Source organism: Notolepis coatsorum (assembly GCF_963971535.1).
Source record: "Notolepis coatsorum genome assembly, chromosome: 3".
NCBI classification, from domain to species: Eukaryota; Metazoa; Chordata; class Actinopteri; order Aulopiformes; family Paralepididae; genus Notolepis; species Notolepis coatsorum.
The window spans coordinates 139,063,456-139,078,970 of record NC_140167.1 but is presented as its reverse complement, the minus strand read 5'-3'; positions in this window follow the sequence as shown (position 1 = coordinate 139,078,970).

Genomic DNA, 15,515 nt, shown 5'->3' with positions numbered 1-15,515 from the left:
TCATATTATTATCGACATCACCATGGCCATGGCAGAGATGCACACACAAACTACCTCAGGACGGTTCCACTTCCTCCTCCAGCTCACTGTCCCTCCGTCCTCGGCCCTGCTGCCTCTGCCTGGCTGGTAGTGGCTACCTGAGGCTGTTGCACTATTATTGTGGTTGATGATGTTGAAGCAGCAAACATGTCTGTAATTTTATTACATTTTTCAGCATCCACCTCTAGCTTTCTGAATTTTTTCGCCTGCAATTTTTCTGCCCCCCCCTGGCGCTTCTTCTGTTTCTCCATATTTCTCTCTTTTCCGCATCTGTTCACGAGAAACAGGTGAGAGAGGGGGGGGGGCTTATTAAACGATGTGATTGGGCCGCTTGGGAGGCGGGCCAGCATAATGGGCCGCTGGGACAGGCTAGTGTGCCGGTCGTTGACAACAGAGATGTGATTATTGGGCCGGCCGAGTGTCAGTCAGTACAAATGGGCCGCTGGGACAGGCTATAGTGGGCCGGTCGTTGACCAAACAGCCCACGCGCAGGCTTGTCAGTCACTACTGTTCTGCTCGCGCATGCTTTGAAAGCAAAGCCACCTGCATGTCCCCTGCCTGGGCAGAAGATACCAAATAGTGCTGTAGCAATACAGGGGGGAGTACCTTTGCCAAACATCAGACATTACCGGACATTTTCAACTCCCGAGTGTACATTTATATTGTGATATTTCTATAAAAAATATATATATATATATTTTTTTTTTATAATCTTTTCTTTTTTTTTTTGTTACAAATAGTTACCGAGGTCCGGACCTCGGTGACCTCATAGCTGGCTACGGCCATGATGGTGGTGTAGACTGACTAGGGGCATGGTGGTGTAGACTGACTAGGGGCATGGTGGTGTAGACTGACTAGGGGCATGGTGGTGGTGTAGACTGACTAGGGGCATTGTGGTGTAGACTGACTAGGGGCATGGTGGTGGTGTAGACTGACTAGGGGCATGGTGGTGGTGTAGACTGACTAGAGGCATGGTGGTGTAGACTGACTAGGGGCATGGTGGTGTAGACAGACTAGGGGCATGGTGGTGTAGACTGACTAGGGGCATGGTGGTGGTGTAGACTGACTTGGGGCAGGTTGGTGTAGACTGACTAGGGGCATGGTGGTGTAGACTGACTAGGGGCATGGTGGTGGTGTAGACTGACTAGGGCCATGGTGGTGGTGTAGACTGACTAGGGGCATGGTGGTGGTGTAGACTGACTAGGGGCATGGTGGTGGTGTAGACTGACTAGGGGCATGGTGGTGGTGTAGACTGACTAGGGGCATGGTGGTGGTGTAGACTGACTAGGGGCATGGTGGTGGTGTAGACTGACTAGGGGCATGGTGGTCATGTAGACTGACTAGGGGCATGGTGGTGGTGTAGACTGACTAGGGGCATGGTGGTGTAGACTGACTAGGGGCATGGTGGTGGTGTAGACTGACTAGGGGCATGGTGGTGGTGTAGACTGACTAGGGGCATGGTGGTGGTGTATACTGACTAGGCGCAGGTTGGTGTAGACTGACTAGGGGCATGGTGGTGGTGTAGACTGACTAGGCGCAGGTTGGTGTAGACTGACTAGGGGCATGGTGGTGGTGTAGACTGACTAGGGGCATGGTGGTGGTGTAGACTGACTAGGGGCATGGTGGTGTAGACTGACTAGGGGCATGGTGGTGGTGTAGACTGACTAGGGGCATGGTGGTGTAGACTGACTAGGGGCATGGTGGTGGTGTAGACAGACTAGGGGCATGGTGGTGTAGACTGACTAGGGGCATGGTGGTGGTGTAGACTGACTAGGGGCATGGTGGTGTAGACTGACTAGGGGCATGGTGGTGAACCCTAACCAGGTGACCAGGAATACCCGTTTTTTCCAAAATTCTGTTCAAATGCCATCTTGGAATAACAAAACAACGATTGTGTGCAGACAATTGAAAATGTTGGGTTCCTTTCCACCTTCTTGAATATAGAAAACATTTAAATACTTGTTCTAGAACTGTATTTTTTGCACTTGTTTGTTAAGTTACTGGGAATACCCTTTCCTTGTTTTTGCTCATTTTAACAGACAAAACACAACACATTCTAGTCATTCTGGTTTACACCTAACCCTTATTATTGCTGTTGTGATTTCCAAAAATAAAATCTCACCAATCTTTAGTAAAATAGGAGATTTAAGTGTTTATCTGGAATTGTGAGGATAGGTATTCGCGGTAACCTGGGATCAATATGTGAAACGTAATTATCTCCTAAAATAATTGGCCACAAAAGACTAAACTCATTTTGGTTGTTCATTGGGGTGCCAAGATCATGCCCAAAACATATCATGCATCTGCCATGAAAATTAAGCCTTTTATGTTTGTTATCAATTGAAGGCCATGAACTATGTTGACTCATATCCCATACCGGGATTTTTCCTTCAGATTCAGCTAAATTTGAATTCTCTTGAGATAAGTCGGGGAGAACTATGGTATTATGTTACATGATGATGATATCCCTACAAAACAACCAAAACATTTTAATTCTCTCTTAAATTGGAGGAGATAGTGAATTGGTATTCCCGGTAACTTAGGTCAAGTTTAGAGGTCCGCCATCCCTCATTACATGATGTTTTTTTTTTAAAGGTGAATTATTTGGCATCTATAACAATCATTCTTGACATGAGAAAAGATTTTAATGTTGTTCGTATAACGTCCTGGGTTATATGGCTTAGAAATGGGGCAGGTTACCGGGAATACATGCGTTACCCATATAATAATAATAATAATAATAATAATAATAATAATAATAATAATAATAATAATAATAATAATAATAATAATAATAATAATAATAATAATAATGGATTGGATTTATATAGAGAGAGAAGGCATTACAGGATGACTCTTTGAAATGATGTCCCAGATTAAAAAGTATATATTATATATACACAGTCACACACAATAAAAAAAAATGTATACATCACTTACGACCACTTGAAGTAGTTGTTCTTGAGCTGTCTTCTGCGTTCATCTCATTGATGAGATCAAGTTTTCTCAAGTTTCTTTAATAGTTGTCATACAGAAGTACAGAATACTTTCATACAAAATGCTTCTTACTGTTACGCTCCAGAGACTGTGCCAGACAAGATAGTATCAAATAACATAGTATAGCATGTAATTTAGAAGAAGAAAATGAGGTCACAGTGTTCGGTATAGACATATGTACAATGTTCTGAGTTACCATATAATATACAATACTATGCAGTGTACTAATGTACAGTACTATCTAGTGCAAAGCAGAAATGGGATGAGGTACAATTTAGGTACAATTTACAGTAAGGTGTACGAGTTGTAGTGCAATCCTTCATCAATAAATATAAAGTGTGGGGAGAGGGTGCTACAGTGTGTTTGTTTAAAGTGGGTGTGTGCTATAAAGTGTGTGGAGTGGGTGCTACAGTGTGTTTGTTTAAGTGAGTGTGTGCGTGTGGATGTGTGTGCTATGTGCGTTTGGTGGTTGTTGTTGTGTAGTGTTCATTCATTGTTCGTTTAGCAGCCTGATGGCCTGGGGATAGAAGCTTCTTCTGAGTCTTTCTGTGCTCGCCTTGAGACTCCGGTATCGCTTGCCTGACCGCAGCAGTTCAAAGAGGCAAGTCACACGAGTCTCCAAGTCCAGCACTGTAACAGTATTTGCAACAATGAAATTATATATTTTATTACAACTCTATCAGCTGAGTAACAATATTCATCAAAGTGTTGCGTGTTACAGAGTAGGTTAGTTTATTAGTGCATGACAGTAAGGTTAGCATACTTTTCAGACTATAAGCCCCACCTGAATGATAGCCAGTTAGCAGCTCCGGGTACAGTAGGTACCCCAACGTTAGCTCTCATAACGTTAGCCAGTTAGCAGCTCCGGGTACAATATGTACCAACGTTAGCTCTCATAGTCATAACGTTAGCCAGTTAGCAGCTCCGGGTACAGTAGGTACCAACGTTAGCTCTCATAGTCATAACGTTAGCCAGTTAGCAGCTCCGGGTACAGTATAGGTACCAACGTTAGCTCTCATAGTCATACCGTTAGCCAGTTAGCAGCTCCGGTAGTTTACAGATCCAGCCAGTTTCATAATATCGAGCTAATAACGTTACAGTAGTCACTGAAAACACAGACTAAACAGCACTCATTTATATCAGCGGCACGCATTACTTATAAATAATAAAATATATGTGTTGCACAATTACCTGAGGAGAAGATGCAACAGTTGCTCACGACGTGGTGCAGGCTCTGTCTGTAACGCGCTTCAATTCAAATTTCAAACCGGGATCCCCCACAATGCAACGCATCAGTGGTGCCAGATTTGAGAGTCTGCCTTCATCTGACAAACCTTTGATAATAATGGGCGGTTCGGATATTGTTAATCCGATCTGGCAACCATGCTCTTCCTTGTTTCTCCGCACAGACTGACCACGGTTTTGATTGATTGATTGAAAACTTTGTTAACAGATTGCAGAATGGGTACAATACAGTACAGCTCAATACATACAATTGTTAAGGGCATGCAGACCAGAGAAAGACGTTCGTCTTGTTTATATCAGGGACCCCCATTTTCAATTCATCATGACATGTGACATACAGATAGACACTTCTATACATTTATGACATACCAGATTTGCAAATACAGTAGGCCTACTGTTTGTGATACAAAAAGAGTCTAGAAAAGAGAGTGTATATTTGACGTAGAACCGTACATTATAGGTGGGGGGGGGGGGTAGGTTGGGTAGGAGGGGTGGGTGGGGGACAGTGTACAACTGCACAAGCACAACTGTACATTGGAATATTGACAAAACTATGTTTGGTACTTTACTGTACATTGGAGGGGGTTGGGTTAGGACATTTACAGGGGCCAGTTTCGAATTGCAGTCTCCCGTAGGTGTTCTTTGAGAGTGTTTTGAAAGTGGGTAGTGATTCACATTCCTTTACATCTTTGGGTAGGGCGTTCCACATTGATGTGGCATAATTGCGAAACGTGTTTAGTCCCTGTTTGAGCCAAATCTGGGTTTAACATGATTTGTGGAGCTCCCATGGTGTTGTGGTCGTGGTATTCACTGACCTTTGGGAAGTATTTTGACATGTACACATGGTCGTGTATGTATCTTGTAGACAGGCCCATTGCAAGTTGCTGTACTCTGTCGTCTACTCTAAGCCATCCTAGGTTGTCACGTGGGCAGGGGCGAGGTGGGTTCTAGAAGTAAGGTCAAGCAGTAGTCTGACCAGTTTGTTTTGAGATGTTTGTGTAGCAGGGTGGATTATCCCTACTTTATGAGATGTACACTGTCACCAGGTAGGGGGGAACGCAGCAGATCTGAGTCCAACTGAATCCCCGACTTTAGTGCAGGAGTGGAGCTTTAGCAGAGGGAGTGGATGGGGCCTATGATTTACTAACCTAGGTGTAGTGCGCTGGTCCAGCTTTAACAAATGATCTCTGTATCTTTTCAATGTAAAAATAAAGTAACCCCACAAAGATACTAATCTAATTATCTTTAAAGTGCACTATGCAGTGAGCTGCTGGTTATAGGCATTAACCACGTATTGTTGGAGACTCGTGTGACTTGGAGACTAGTGTGACTTGGAGACTCGTGTGACTTGGAGACTTGTGTGACTTGGAGACTCGTGTGACTTGTGTGACTTGGAGACTTGTGTGACTTGTGTGACTTGGAGACTCGTGTGACTTGGAGACTCGTGTGACTCTTGTGACTTGGAGACTCGTGTGACTTGGAGACTTGTGTGACTTGGAGACTCATGTGACTTGGAGACTTGTGTGACTTGTGTGACTTGGAGACTTGTGTGACTTGGAGACTCGTGTGACTTGGAGACTCATGTGACTTGGAGATTTGTGTGACTTGGAGACTTGTGTGACTTGTGTGACTTGGAGACTTGTGTGACTTGGAGACTCGTGTGACTTGGAGACTCGTGTGACTTGGAGACTTGTGTGACCTGGAGACTTGTGTGACTTGGAGACTCTTGTGACTTGGAGACTCGTGTGACTTGGAGACTCGTGTGACTTGTGTGACTTGGAGACTTGTGTGACTTGGAGACTTGTGTGACTTGTGTGACTTGGAGACTCGTGTGACTTGTGTGACTTGGAGACTCGTGTGACTTGGAGACTTGTGTGACTTGGAGACTCGTGTGACTTGGAGACTCGTGTGACTTGTGTGACTTGGAGACTCATGTGACTTGTGTGACTTGGAGACTTGTGTGACTTGTGTGACTTGGAGACTTGTGTGACTTGGAGACTCGTGTGACTTGTGTGACTTGGAGACTTGTGTGACTTGGAGACTCGTGTGACTTGGAGACTTGTGTGACTTGGAGACTCGTGTGACTTGTGTGACTTGGAGACTTGTGTGACTTGTGTGACTTGGAGACTTGTGTGACTTGGAGACTTGGAGACTTGTGTGACTTGGAGACTCGTGTGACTTGGAGACTTGTGTAACTTGTGTGACTTGGAGACTTGTGTGACCTGGAGACTCGTGTGACTTGGAGACTTGTGTGACTTGGAGACTCGTGTGACTTGGAGACTTGTGTGACTTGGAGACTCGTGTGACTTGGAGACTTGTGTGACCTGGAGACTTGTGTGACTTGTGTGACTTGGAGACTTGTGTGACTTGGAGACTCGTGTGACTTGGAGACTTGTGTGACCTGGAGACTAGTGTGACTTGGAGACTCTTGTGACTTGGAGACTCATGTGACTTGTGTGACTTGGAGACTTGTGTGACTTGGAGACTTGTGTGACTTGGAGACTCGTGTGACTTGGAGACTTGTGTGACTTGGAGACTCGTGTGACTTGTGTGACTTGGAGACTTGTGTGACTTGGAGACTTGTGTGACTTGGAGACTTGTGTGACCTGGAGACTCGTGTGACTTGGAGACTCTTGTGACTTGTGTGACTTGGAGACTTGTGTGACTTGGAGACTCGTGTGACTTGGAGACTTGTGTGACCTGGAGACTCGTGTGACTTGGAGACTCTTGTGACTTGGAGACTCATGTGACTTGTGTGACTTGGAGACTCGTGTGACTTGTGTGACTTGGAGACTTGTGTGACTTGGAGACTCGTGTGACTTGTGTGACTTGGAGACTTGTGTGACTTGGAGACTCGTGTGACTTGTGTGACTTGGAGACTCGTGTGACTTGGATACTCGTGTGACTGTAGGCTAGCTAAGCTGCATGTTAGCCTAGCACAATGAATGGAAGCGGACATGACTGGGTAGCCGTTGGGAGAGGTGTTAGTTGGACAATGCCTAGGCTAACCAGTCATGCCCGCTTCCATTCATTGTGCTAAGCTAGGCTATCATTGTGCTAAGACTGAGCATATTTTCCAAAATGTTGGAGTGTTCCTTTAAACTGTATAAAGTTAGCTGTATTGTCTATAAAACACTTAATATTTCATTAGATGATATGTGTACTTATATAAGCAGATAATTTTCTGCAGAAATGTTGTGCCTCTAATTTAATGTGTTTCAGATGTACTCATGTATGGGATGCATGACTTTCATGTTCAGTTTGACTGTAAAAGGTAATGTACAATTAGCAATTCTGTATATTGGGCTAAACCTTTCTGAAGCAGAGACTTAGTTAGTAGCTCCCCTGTTAGCCTCTTTAGCTCCCATGTTAGCTCCCCTGTTAGCTCCCCTGTTAGCTCCCCTGTTAGCCTCTTTAGCTCCCCTGTTAGCTCTCCTATTAGCCTCTTTAGCTCCCCTGTTAGCTCCCCTGTTAGCCTCTTTAGCTGCGGCTGTTAGCTCCCCTGTTAGCTCTCCTGTTAGCCTCTTTAGCTCCCCTGTTAGCTCCCCTGTTAGCCTCTTTAGCTGCGGCTGTTAGCTCCCCTGTTAGCTCCCCTGTTAGCCTCTTTAGCTCCCCTGTTAGCTCCCCTGTTAGCTCCCCTGTTAGCCTCTTTAGCTGCGGCTGTTAGCTCCCCTGTTAGCTCCCCTGTTAGCCTCTTTAGCTCCCCTGTTAGCTCTCCTGTTAGCCTCTTTAGCTCCCCTGTTAGCTCCCCTGTTAGCCTCTTTAGCTGCGGCTGTTAGCTCCCCTGTTAGCTCCCCTGTTAGCCTCTTTAGCTCCCCTGTTAGCTCCCGTGTTAGCCGAATCTGGGTTTAACATGATTTGTGGAGCTCCCTGTGTTGTGGTCGTGGTATTCAATGACCTTTGGGAAGTATTTTGACATGTACACCGGGTACCTTGGTCGTGTAGTGTATCTTGTAGACCAGGCCCATTGCAAGTTGCTGTACTCTGTCGTCTACTAGCCATCCTAGGTTGTCAAAGTGGGCAGGGGTGAGGTGGGTTCTAGGGTCAAGCAGTAGTCTGACCAGTGTGTTTTGTTTGTGTAGCAGGGTGGATTCCCTACTTTATGAGAGTAGATGTACACACTGTCACCAGCGGTAGGGGGGAACGCAGCAGATCTGAGTCCAACTGAATCCCCGACTTTAGTGCAGGAGTGGAGCTTTAGCAGAGGGAGTGGATGGGGCCTAGGATTTACTAACCTAAGTGTAGTGTGCTGGTCCAGCTTTAACAAATTATCTCTGTATCTTTTCAATGTAAATAATAAATCAGTAACCAGTATTGTTATGTTAGCGTACTGAGCTGCGGTTAAAGGCCTTAACCACAGTTGTTATGTTAGCTACTGAGCTGCTGGTTAAAGGCCTTAACTACAGTGTTGTTATGTTAGCTACTGAGGTGCTGCAGGCCTTAACCACAGTATTATGTTAGCTATGAGCTGCTAACTATAGTTAAAGGCCACACAGTATTACATATACTCTTGTTAGCTTTATGAGGCTACATCAACACGCTCCTATGAGTGCAGCATATGTTAACTTTATGAGGCTACATCAACATCCTATGAGTGCAGCTATAATGTTAGCTTTATGAGGCTACATCAACATGCAGGCTCCTATGAGTGCAGCTAATGTTAGATTTATGAGGGTCTGCCCCCCCCCCCACTCCTCTAACACCCACCTCGCTCTGCCCCCCCCTCCACTCCTCTAACATTTTATTTATTAATTTTATTATTGTTATTTTATTTGTTGCCATTAAAATAATAGGCAAGCATAGGGCAAAAACATTTTCATAAACAATAATATAATCTGTTGTTATTTGGTTATAATAAGGGCTTTTCTATGCATTTGTCTGATTGATTGATTGATTGAAAGCTTTATTGACAGACTGCAGAGTGGGTACAGTACAGCTGTATTCACTTGTTGCGGTGGTCTCAACGGAACAATTTTGATTGACAGTCGATTCTGCCAATCACACCGCTGTTGTGTGTGGGGACGGCGTCGCTTGACTGAAACTTCGGCTCTTCCCCATTGCCGGGCCAGAGCCGGTTTATCTTTGGCGAGCCCGAGTCGGCTCTGCCCCGGCAACCATTGCCGGGCCAGAGCCGGTTTATCTTTGGCGAGCCCGAGTCGGCTCTGCCCCGGCAACCATTGCCGGGCCAGAGCCGGTTTATCTTTGGCGAGCCCGAGTCGGCTCTGCCCCGGCAACCATTGCCGGGCCAGAGCCGGTTTATCTTTGGCGAGCCCGAGTCGGCTCTGGCACGGCAACCATTGCCGGGCCAGAGCCGGTTTATCTTTGGCGAGCCCGAGTTGGCTCTGGCACGGCAACCATTGCCGGGCCAGAGCCGGTTTATCTTTGGCGAGCCGAGTCGGCTCTGGCACGGCAACCATTGCCGGGCCAGAGCCGGTTTATCTTTGGCGAGCCCGAGTCGGCTCTGCCCCGGCAACCAGAGCCGGGCCAGATCCAGCTCATCGTTGGCGTGCCGTGCCGGACATGTGCCGAGTGTGCCGACCGGTAGCCGGAATCGGGCAGAGTATGCTGGCCACCTGGGTGAGTGTGTCTATATGGGTGAGAGTGGGTGTTTGTGTGTTTGTGAGGTATTGTGTGTGTAGTTATTAATATGTGAGTGTGTCTATATGTGTGAGAGTGGGTGTTTGTGTGTGTGTGAGGTATTGTGTGTGTTAGTTAGTACCCCTGTAAATGTCCTAACCAGGGGCGGATTTAGGATTGTAGGAGATCCGGGGCTTAGTCCAGATAGGTGCCCGCGTAAGCGGGCATGGCATTTTTTTTACTTCGACACCACAACCTTTAACTTATACCACCACCTTAAAGCGGACAAAAGGCACTAGAGAACACTTAAATTCACACCATTTAATTAATGAAGCAAACAATAATAATAATTAATAATAATAATACACTGTATTTGTATAGCACCTTTCATACAAGAATTGCAGCTCAAAGTGCTTTACAGCAGTAAAAAAGACAGGCATAAAATGAGCACAACATTGGCAGATCAAGAGCAATGCATAAAGTGCAGACATAAAGCATAAAATAGATAGCAGCAAAATAGACAAAGTCAAGGTAAGACATAGAACATTTCGTTTTTCATATTAGGATCTAAGATCTAGGGTTAACTCGCCGAACGTTGAGCGCCAGGACCCCCGAAAACCAGAGTATAGTCGGGTTTTCATTGTTGTTTCTTTTATTCGATATTTCAATTCATAAAGACATGCCGGCAGCCTGTGTTATCACTGGGGATGGGTCTGAGATCTCAAAAGTCCAATACCGCCACCTAACGCCTTGCGGCCGCTATTGCACTCCATTTGAAACGATGTGGCTTGGTGTCTGGGCCAAGCTGCGGCCTGCGGGCGGGGTCTAACTACTCGGTCAAGCCAAACGCTTGTAACGCATGCATCGACGAGGGTCGGGTTCATGTTCAATGCTGGATTACGTTGGCACCTTGATCAACATCAGTACTTGGAATGGCGATCAGATAATTGGAATATTCTTTTCGGGACAGATCATGGTCAAGGTAAGGACTATATGGTATCAATATTGCGTTCATCCAAAAATGCCTTTGTTTTTTACATCTTGACCGGAAGAAACTCAATGACAATCGACTATATTATTAGATCCATAGCTATAATATAGCTTTAGGCCTGCAAACACAGCCACGTATACCCATGTTAAAAGGCGCTGGGCTTTCAACAGTAACAAGTTCAAGTTCAAGTTCTTTAACAGTTGTCATACAGAAGTACAGAATACTTTCATACAAAATGCTTCTTACTGTTACGCTCCAGAGACTGTGCTAGACAAGATAGTATCAAATAACATAATAACATAATATAGCATGAATTTAGAAGAAGAATGAGGTCACAGTTGTTCGGTATAGACATATGTACAATGTTCTGAGTTACCATATAATATACAATACACAATACTATGCAGTGTACTAATGTACAGTACTATCTAGTGCAAAGCAGAAATGGGATGAGGTACAATTTTAGGTACAATTTACAGTAAGGTGTACGAGTTGTAGTGCAATCCTTCATCCATAAATATAAAGTGTGGGGAGTGGGTGCTACAGTGTGTTTGTTTAAAGTGGGTGTGTGCTATAAAGTGTGTGTAGTGGGTGCTACAGTGTGTTTGTTTAAAGTGAGTGTGTGCGTGTGGATGTGTGTGCTATGTGTGTTTGGTGGTTGTTGTTGTGTAGTGTTCATTCATTGTTCGTTTAGCAGCCTGATGGCCTGGGGATAGAAGCTACTTCTGAGTACTACTAACAGTAAACAGTGCCATCTGCCGCTGAAAGTGTTAATAGGCGTCTTTGTTTACGGTTTGATTATCGCTGATACAAAGTAAAATAGTGCAGTGCAATAAAATAGTTAGTAAAATAGAATAAAATAATGCAATAGTGCATTGCAATAAAATAGTTATCATCGTATTTTTTTGGGAGGCCGGTAAGGAGTGCATTACAGTAGTCGAGTCAACTTGAGATAAAGGCATGGATCTGGTTTTCAGCGTCCTTTTGATTTATAAATGGCCGTACTTTAGCTATGATTCTAAGGTGGAAGAATTATGTTTTTGTCAACTTGCTGATTGTGATTTACAGCTTAGGTCTGAGTCTACCATAACACCAATACTTAACTCACTCAAATACAGTTCTATATCATACTAGCTTCCGTTCAGCGTCATCTGCACTAACCTCACTTTGTGCATTTGCACTGAATAATAATTCACAATGTACCTTTACATACCAACATTCGTCTGGCCACACCCCTATCCGCTACCTTCATAAGCAGGTGTGTGGCCCCACACTCACCTCCTTCTTCACTTTCACCAAAAGGAAGTGCCTGTATATCATTACTTGACGAGGTTATTAAGCTGAAGAAAGTTGAGTTACGTGTTTAAATTTTTTCTTGCTTTTTTCTTTCTCTCATACTCTTTCCAACGAAAAAAGCGAACTAATAATGTTTACCTCGGAGGGTCGCTGACTGATTCATGTCAGTCTGTGTTTCTTTCTTTTTAATAAAAAGAGGAAAGAACGTGAAGCACGACGGCTCCTTGTTGTTCTCCCAGGTGACTTGGAGGAACAATGTCTGGTGTCTTGTTAGACTATCCATTGATGTGTTTGGGTCTCGACGCGTACATAGTGCTGGCTCGGGGTGTTTCTGATAAGAATCACGCATGGGGCTGGAACCTCCTTCTCAGCATCCACCCGCCGGTTCTCAGTGTCCAGCTCCATTTTTCTAATAGCTAACCGATGACTATATTCTCTCTCTCTCTCCTCCTTCCTCTCCTCAAATTGCAACCGTGCTAAACTCAATTTAAGATTGTCCTCCTCCCCAGTACTCCCACTAGGGAAGGGTAAAGCACGTCTGGGCATTGGAGACGGGAGGGGAGGCTTATCCTCCAACCCATCTGTAAGTGGTTCCACCATCTCAGCTACTCCTTCCTCCTGATCCTCATCTGAACCAGAACGAGAAGGAATAGCAGACGCACCTTCACCTGCACCGAGCACCTTCTTATACACCAGTAGCCGTACTACCTCCTCCCTCAGGTCAGCCTTTGCCAGACCCTTTGCAAGGCTGACCTGAAAATGCAAGGCGATAGCACACAGGTCCTCCTTCCTACACAGGTCCAAATGCTCAACCGAGGGATCACCTAAAAAACCCTCCACACTAAATGACGCCATTTCTCTAAAGAGCCACCAGCGCAAAGATACACAAACCAAATCACCACCAAATAACAGCCTATCTAACGTGCCCACTGCCCACCAACACCAGCAGTCTGTTGCCCACTACCGAGCCCCCATTTATGTTACGTTCCCCAGTGGGGAGACGCAACACAAGGCCACAGACAGGGTAGGTGAGGGTGCAGTGACACACAACGCAGGAGACAATTTGCAAAATAATAATATTTATTTCACAAACTTCAAAAAACAGCAACACAGAGAGCAACACCAGTGAGCACCAAATAAAATATCAAAAAGAAATAAAAGTCCACCCCCCCTTACAGGCGCGGACGCCCCAAAGTACAGGTGGTGGCGCTCACTTCTAAAGCTGGTGTCTTTAACAGTAGGTCACCTACGTGATGCAAAATGTAGACCCAGGGTATCTTCCTGTCCTCAATGTCCCTGTGTGCGAAACAAAAGGTTAACAAACAAGAAAAACAATCACCATAAATTGGGTGACGATTAATAAACAAATACACAAAACAGGTTATGGGTAAACAGAAAATGTACAACAGGCAGGATCACAAAAGGTACAATACTATAGGAAATGGCTAAACCACCAGAGCCTTGACCAGCTCTCACACAAACATGAGCTCAAAAGAGCTTTAACTAGCTCATGCACCAAACATGAGCTCAACAGAGCATTAACTAGCTCACACACCAAACAATGAGCTCAACAGAGCATTAACTAGCTCACACCAAAAAGCCGAACTCTACCACAACACCACCAAATATAATTACCCACAGACACCGACAGAGATCTAGCTAACTCTGCACACACAGGGATATATGAAGGGATGTGGAGGTTAATTGTCTGACGAGCCTCAGCTGCTGCTGCTGCTGATTGACCCTGAGAGAAATATAGGTTACACAGGAGGGAGACAAAAACAACAACAATAAAACCTGCCTACATCATCATCATCATCATCAAACCTTTATTTGAATAGGCAGGTTAATTAAGAACAAGTTCTTATTTTCAATAACGGCCTATTTGGGGGTAAAAAGTCCCCTAGGGGAAAGGGGATGGGGGATAAAATCAAATAAATAAAAATAAAACACAAAACACAAAGGAACATTATTAAAAAGGCAGGACATACATACAGAGCAACAACTGAACTGAACAACAACTGGCGGACAACAGAACAATAGTGGCAGCATGGTGTTAGCACATGGAGAAACATCTACATGAGTGCTCTAGGGAGTTTGTTAAAGTTTCCTTAAACAATCGAATTGAAATAAACGTTTCCATATTTAAGGTTTTTTGTAGTGTGTTCCAGCTATCAGCTGCTGCGTACTGAAAGGAGGAACGGCCTTGTGAGGAGTTGGCATGGGGGGCGTTTACCAGGATATGTGTGGCTGACCGGGTGTGGTAATTTGGGAGTGGATGAGGGTGGACTAGGCGAGTAAGGTAAGGGGGATTACGGCCTAGAAGTGTTTTATATACAAAGGCCAGCCAGTGGATGTTGCGTCTAATCTCCAGGGAGGGCCAGTTTACTAGGGAGTATAGCTCGCAGTGGTGGGTCCTGTAGAGGGCATTGGTAGCGAAGCGAATGGCGGAGTGATATAGGATATCTAATCGCTCTAGATCACCTTTACGGGCCAAGCGGTAGATTACATCGCTAAAATCAAATAGCGGCAGGACAGTCATCTGGACCAGGGTGAGTTTAGCAGATCTAGTGAAGGAGGAACGGTTCCTATACAGAAAGCTAAGCCTTGCTTTGACTTTGGCCTGCAGTTTAGTTAGGTGTTCAGAGAAGGAGAGTTTGGTGTCGATCCACACTCCCAGGTATTTATAAGAGGTGACCAGTTCAAGCTTTTTGCCATCGGCGGCTACAATGGTGCCAGTCCGGGAGGTACCCTTGTGGCCGAACCACATAACTTTGGTCTTGCTGGTGTTTAGGACTAGGCAAAGGGCGGAGAAACCAGCTTGGATTTTTAGAAAGCTCTCCTGGAGAGTTTTCAGGACAGCATCCGGGGAGGGACCAGAGGTGTACAGGACTGTGTCATCAGCATAGAGGTGAATTAGGGAGTTTCCAGCAAACTGGCCTATGTTGTTTATATAGATGGAGAAGAGGATTGGAGCTAGTAAGGAGCCTTGGGGGACCCCCTTAGAGATGGATAGGGACTGGGTTAATAGGTTGTCGGTTTTTATTGACTGAGTGCGATCAGAGAGGTAGTTCTCGAACCATGCTACACTGTGATTAGTGACATCAATGTCTCTCAACCGCTCCAAAAGCTGTTCATGATCCACAGTGTCAAAGGCCTTGGCCAGATCTATAAAGGCAGCAGCACAGTAGAGTTTGGAGTCAAGGGCATTGAGGACATCATTGAGGACTTTCATCGTAGCAGTCTCACATCCATGACCTGAGCGGAAGCCAGATTGGTTTTCCGAAAGTATGTTGTAGGTTTCTAGAAAGCTTGTGAGTTGTTTGCAAACTAGTCTCTCTAGCACTTTTGCTATACAGGGTAAAATTGA